The 6,791-nt window shown below is 38.8% G+C and overlaps 1 pseudogene across 1 annotated transcript; it reads left to right on the top strand.

Moving 5' to 3' along the window:
- Positions 1–440: 440 nt before the first annotated feature.
- On the top strand, positions 441–1,063 carry LOC308246707 (eIF5-mimic protein 2-like; annotated as a pseudogene). The gene has a single exon. The product of its transcript is annotated as an eIF5-mimic protein 2-like (transcript).
- The last annotated feature ends 5,728 nt before the right edge of the window (positions 1,064–6,791 follow it).

The following is a 6,791-nucleotide window of genomic DNA, read 5'->3' as shown; positions in this document are numbered from 1 at the left end:
TAGGGGCGACCAGGTTGGCAAGGGAGGGCAGTTAGGGGTTACCGGGCCAACAGGGGAGGGCTGTTGGGGGCGACCAGGCCTGCAGGGGAGGGCACTTAGGGGCAATCAGGCTGGCAGGGGAGCAGTTAGGCATCAATCAGGCTGGCAGGGGAGTGGTTAGGGGGTGATCAGGCTGGCAGGCAGAAGTGGTTAGGGGCAATCAGGAAGTCAGGCAGGCGAGCGGTTGGGAGCCAGCAGTCCTGGATTGTGAGAGGGATGTCCCAGATTGGAGAGGGTGCAGGCTGGGCTGAGGGACACACACCCCCATGCATGAATTTCGTGCACCAGGCTCTAGTTTGGTTAAATAAGGGGTTTCAACAGCTTTTGCTGTAAAGCTCTTTAAATCATGGATAAATGAAAAAGACATCAATGCAGTAGCTGCAAGTCTTCAGAAAGTCAGCATGGATAACAGATTGATGGAACTTTTTCCTGTGAATAAACAAAACCTTGAACATTTCACAGACTATTTCACCAAGGCAGGCTTAAAAGAGCTTTCAGAATATGTTCGGAATCAGCAAACCATAGGAGCTCATAAAGAACTCCAGAAAGAACTTCAAGAACAGATGTCCCGTGGTGATTCATTTAAGGATATAATTTTGTATGTCAAGGAGGAGATGAAAAAAAGCAACAACATCCCAGAACATGTTTGTCATTGGATGAATCTGGTCCAGTGTAATGAGCACCATGGAATGGAACAAAAAAGAGGAGCTTGTAGCAGAGCAAGCCATCAAGCACTTGAAGCAAAACAGCCCTCTCCTTGCTGCCTTCCCTACTCAAGGTCAGGCTGAGCTGACTCTGTTACTGAAGACTCTATGATAACATTCATTTCATGAAAGCCTTCCAGAAAATCGTGGTGCTGTTTTATAAGGCTGAAGGCCTGAGGGAGGAGCCCATTCTGAAGTGATATCACGATGCACATGTTGCAAAGGGGAAAAGTGTTTTCCTTGAACAAATGAAAAAGTTTGTGGAGTGGCTCAAAAATGCTGAAGAAGAATCTGAGTCTGAAGCTGAAGAGGGTGACTGAAGTTGGAAACTACACCCTCAGTAAAGCAAACAAGAGTTGTAGATGAAATGCCATGTCTCGCATCCTGGTTCTTCCATCTCCTTATCTCCCTATATCAAGCATGATATAGGGGCTTTCATGGCAAGTTTTATTTTAACTGTTTCTATGGTTACTGGAGATGTTGGGTTTAGTTTCTAAAACCATGTTTTAAGTAGCTATAGGAGCTACACATTTGAATCTAATGTTGCATTAGTCTTTTCAGATATCTTCTACTTCCTGTATTTTCTTATTTTGAGTTTTGGTAGATCTCTTAATAGGCAATCACTTCATCTGCAAGGGTTGCTTGGAATCTTTTCAGGATTTATATACACAAATTTAAAGTATCCCTTTCTTCTGTTTTCTCTGTAGTTCTGTCTCTACTGTCTAGTTCGAAAGGACTGGGGTGCCACCTGTTTACTCCTGTTCACTTCACACAGGCACACATGGTTGACAGTGCTCTTCCTTACAGTGTGCACTGAGGCCAGTGGGGAGAAGGAAGGGCATGGCATCTGCTCATAGTACTGCACAGTGAATGCATTCAACAGGGCTATCCCCCATGTGCTTCTCAGCACCCGGAAAGGAGGGAGAGTTGTCTTTGCTCCCATTATTGCAGGTCGGGAATGGTTAACAAGGCTCCATCTCACATTCCCCACAATGCCCAGTGAGGAGTGAGAGCTGTAGGCATACTGGTAAGCAAAAAGTTCCACTCTGCAAAACTGAGTTCTTGCTGGTCCCGACTCTATGTCTTTTTCATGACTCTGTCTATTTTACTTTTCCTTACACGGCCCATTTCTCCTTTAAGATTGAAGCTTCAGCAACTTGCTTGGGGGTCATTTTAAACAGCAAATTACCGACCAAAAAACTCCAAAAAGATGAAAAATGTGACTCTCAATAGACTGAAAAGGATACACTTTTTTTATAGCATAAGATCTGAAATAAGAAGGCAGGGATTGCCTTGTTTGACCTCAGCTGATAAAGTGTATGCTGCATGACTAAAAATGTTTTTTGCTGCTCTGCACATGTCTATGAATGACCATGAAACTGCTGTGAGTATTGGTTTTGGGGTTATAAATAAATTTTAGTAAGTAGGCAAACTGGAAAATACAAAATATATGAATAATGAAAATGGACTATATTTAAGCTCTAAACCTAGGATCCTGGATACCACTGAGAAATGAAGACACACACTGGCAAATCACTTAAAAAAGCATATAATTTGACAGTCACAGTTGACATGTACACTTGTACTTAGATAATAAATATTACAATAATTTCATGTGTGAAGAACTTGGGAGATTCCTGTAAAGTCTCTAGAATTCTTCAACTTATTCAGCAAGTTATATTTTTCTTAAAACACATTTATTATATTATAGATTCTATGGATCAGGAGTCCAGTTATAACTTAGCTGGTCCTCATCAAGGATGCAGAGTGTTTGTAGAACTCAGCTTGGGCTCTGGATTCTTGTCTGTTGTTCTGGAGGCCACCCTCAGTTCCCAGAGGTCCTCAGTTCCTTGCTAGCTGGGTCTTCCAACATGGCCACTTGCTTCTTCACAGCAAGCAAGGGAGAGAGTCTTTTTATAAGACGGCGGTCACAATCTTATGCTTCTGCAACCTTTATTGAAACAGAAGCCAAGGAATTCACAAGCAAGTTAGTTGGGGGTGCCATTTCATGCTCTTGTTTGAGGAAAAATATTCTTAAGAGTAGTAGTGTCAGAGTGGGAATTTCTTAGTTATTTTAGGTTGTTTATTGGGTAATTGTTATCAATTGTCAATGTCAGTTAAAAAAAGTGAACACATAGGTTTTTTTTAAAAAAAATTAAAATAATTTGTAAATAAAAAATAAATTGCAAACTGAAAAAAGAATAAGTGTTCAGGAAGGAACTGCACAGACCAATAATATAAGCCTAAAGTCATTGAATAAAGAGACAAAGGCATGATTTTTGATTACAGATTAACAAAAAGAGGCTCTGTTTGCTAATGATGAGAGAGCATGACATTCAATGTTAAATGTCACAACCTTTGTTTCTTTTTCCTGTTCTGGTTTCAATTGGTACAGCATGTCATCTGTAGGAAGTACAAACACATTTGACTAAAATAAGGACTCTGCAAAATGTTTTCTCTTGAATATACATTTAAAAATAGCCAATCATTTAGGAAAGAGAAAGAAGGTCTTCAGGCAGAATTTACCTGCATTAGAATTTCCTACACAATTTCTTGGAATAAAATGCTAATTTTTAAATTATTTATGATTATTGCAAAAACAGTGAGTCTCTCTGAAGAAGAAAGTGGCAGAGTTGGCATGGCCAGCCAGGCCATCTGATTCCAGAGCCCAAGCATTTGATGCTGTCTCCAAATAATATGAAGTGCTGTTTCCATGAATAGAAGAAAAATGAATATGAAAGTATTTTTAAAATGATGACGCACTACACAAAAGTTAGAGAAAAAGATGATGACAGTTGTGGGCTCTATTAAATTTGAGGTGACTGTGGAGATGGTCAGAGTCCTATCAGGACATACAGTTAACGGGGCTTAATCTGGTCTGAGATCAGACATTCAAACTGAAACCTGAAAGATCAGTATCAAGTAGCCAGGTAAAGTGTGTGCATGTATGTGTGTGTGTGTGTGTGTGTGTGTGTGTGTGTGTGTGTGTGGTTTCTGACAAAGCAAACCACTTCAGTTGCAAGTCACTGCTGTTAGGGGTAGTGGTAGATACAGAGGCAAAGTGCATGTAAACTAGGAATATTTTTATTTACCCATATAATGATTTACCAACTAAATCATTATATGGGTAAATAAAAATATTCCTAGTTTTTTTTAAAATAAATTTTAGTTGATCCAAGATACTAATACATAGTCTTTGTACTCAAACACTATTGGTTGTTTGTCATATTAGAGGTGAACAAGCTCAGTGACTCTGGGTGCATGAATCTTGTTGCCTTTTTATTTCTAAAACAAGTACCCAAGACATTCTGCATGCCCTATAATCATCAAGTGTTTGGGGCACAAAACCGCCAGTGAAATGAAATAGATAATGCTTGAGTCGCAAAAAAAAAAAAAAATGGATTTAGCCCATTCCACTGAAAGCTAGCCGAATGGTTTTGTTTGATCCCTTTTCCTGGATCTATACTTCTCAAATTGTGGTACTTATATTCCCCAGGAAAATGTAACTCTATTCAGGACACACAAAAGTTTAGAAAAATATGTTCTAAGTTTTCATTCATTTAAAATGTTACATTAACTTCATTCAGAAGTCTTATGAACACAGAAGGAGAATCAGAAGAATTCAGCTAGTTCATATTGATCAATCTCACCTTTATTTGTAAATGACCAGGTAAATAAATTTTATGTTCAATGAGCAATTAGAAGATTTACTATTTTGTTAGTGGGGAACCTACTTATAGCTTTAGCCGAGCACTCAACTTGTTTACAATTATTTACCATTGTCAACCCATCTACCATTGCATTAATAAAAGATCACCCTTAAAGTATCAGAACTCCATGAGAAGGGCTTTCCCATGAGAGCAGACAATAGCTATGAGTGTGAGTTCAGGGAGGAGTAAACAGCCACGTTACTGAAAAACAAACTTGTTACTCAATGAGTCAGATTTTTTTTCTTTTTTTACTTTTGATTACATGAACATATTTTTTTTCTACAAATTGATGCAGTGTCCAGCCACAATTTTCCTCATCGGCATGTTTAAAGCATGCTTAAGGCTGGGAGTTTCCTGATGAGATAGATATAAATAAAAATTCTGAGTACTTTCTGTATGTGATTTAGGAATGTTGTTCACTGATAGTTTAAAGATGTAGTTTTTATAAATTTATGGTTTCAATTGGGACTGTGGCTCAGTAGCTAAAAACAGGAAGTTTTTACATAACTTTGAAATCAGTGAAATATGCAACTTGGTAAAGGATCAACTGAATTATGGAGGTCTGTGGCAGGCATAGCATGCTATGATGGTGAACTTCCCAGAGTCAACTTGGGGACTAGGCAACTCCAACCATAATTGGTGAATTGGTAGTAAGCAGCAAAAATCAATGCAAAAGTATAAAGTATATGTGAATTTTTATTTGATTGTTTATTTTGTGTTATTATAGAGATGCAAGTATATCTTAATTTTGGTTCCTTCCTTGAGGAAACATGAATGATCATATATAAAACCATCATTCTTTCAATTATTCCTAAATAACAAGCCATGCAAATTTGAAGGAAACTCAGCAAAAATTAAAAAAAATAGTAGTGAGTAGTAAGAAATAACATTAAAAGTAAAATTGAATAAGAAAATAAAAATATTTGAACCTTCTTTTGAAGTTATTATAATACATAATTACCTTGGATGGTGAGATCAAGAAAGAATAAAAAAGTTGCCAGGCTAGTGTTCAGTGGTTGATCATCGACCCATGAACCAGGAGGTCATGGTTCAATTCCCAGTCAGGGAATGTCCAGGTTGTGTGCTCCTTCCCCAGTAGGGGATGTGCAGGAGGTAGCTGATCAATGATTCTCTCTCATCATTGATGTTTCTATTTCTCTCTCCCTCTCCTTTCCTCTCTGAAATCAATAAAAATATATTTTAAAAAGAAACAAAGAATAAAGCAATTAACAAAGCCATGAGTTATAAATGTGAGTAACTTTAATTTGGATCAATAATATATTTAATATATTTAAAAGGCATGATTAATACTACTTGGAATTATATATTTTGAGTATAAACCTTTAATTATTTTTATTAAAAATCATAGTGCTCAACATAAAACTAAAAACAATACTGAGCAAAACTAACAAAAAGCTGAGCAATAAACAGTGTTATTTTATCTTCATCTTCTAATTTAACTTTCTGTGCTATATACACTAATAGAAAGATACAACTGAAAATATATAAAACTAGAGGCCCGGTGCACAAAATTCACGCATGGGGGGGTGTCCCTCAGCCCAGCCTGCACCCTCTCCAATCTGGGACCCCTAGAGGGATGTCCGACTGCCCATTTAGGCCCATTGGGATCAGGCCTAAACAGGCAGTCAGACATCCCTCTCACAATCCAGGACTGCTGGCTCCCAACTGCTTGCCTGCCTGCCTTCCTGATTGCCCCTGACCGCTTCTGCCTGCCAGCCTGATCACCCCCTAACCACTCCCCTGCCAGCCTGATTGATGCCTAACTGCTCCCCTGCCAGCCTATTTGCCCCTAACTGCCCTCCCCTGCAGGCCTTGTCCCCCCCAACTGCTCTCCTCTGCAGGCCTGGGTCCTTCCCAACTGCCCTTCCCTGCAGGCCCGGTCACCCCCAACTTCCCTCCTCTGCCGGCCTGGTCACTCCTAACTGCCCTCCCCTGCAGGCTTGATCACCCTCAACTGCCCTCCCTTGCAGGCCTGGTCCCTCCCAACTGCCTCCACTGCTAGCCATCTTGTGTTCACATGGGGGCAGCCATCTTGTGTGTTGGAGTGATGGTCAATCTGCATATTACTCTTTTATTAGCTAGGATAATATATATGATAGATAGATACACAGAACTATAATTTTTACTTAAGCAAATTAAATTACATGTAGTAGAGATTAATAGATGAAAAAAAAGCACCAAAAGATCTGAACGAAATTCAATATTTGTCCTGGTAAGATTTCTCTAATGTTAAGTAAAATAATAATTCATAGGTTGTTTATTTTAATTTTTCTTAAATAAACATTTAAATGAAAGTAGAAACCACACATATAAAAGT

The sequence above is a fragment of the Plecotus auritus genome (assembly GCF_963455305.1).
Source record: "Plecotus auritus genome assembly, chromosome: 4".
NCBI classification, from domain to species: Eukaryota; Metazoa; Chordata; class Mammalia; order Chiroptera; family Vespertilionidae; genus Plecotus; species Plecotus auritus.
This window is presented reverse-complemented; position numbering and strand designations above follow the sequence as displayed.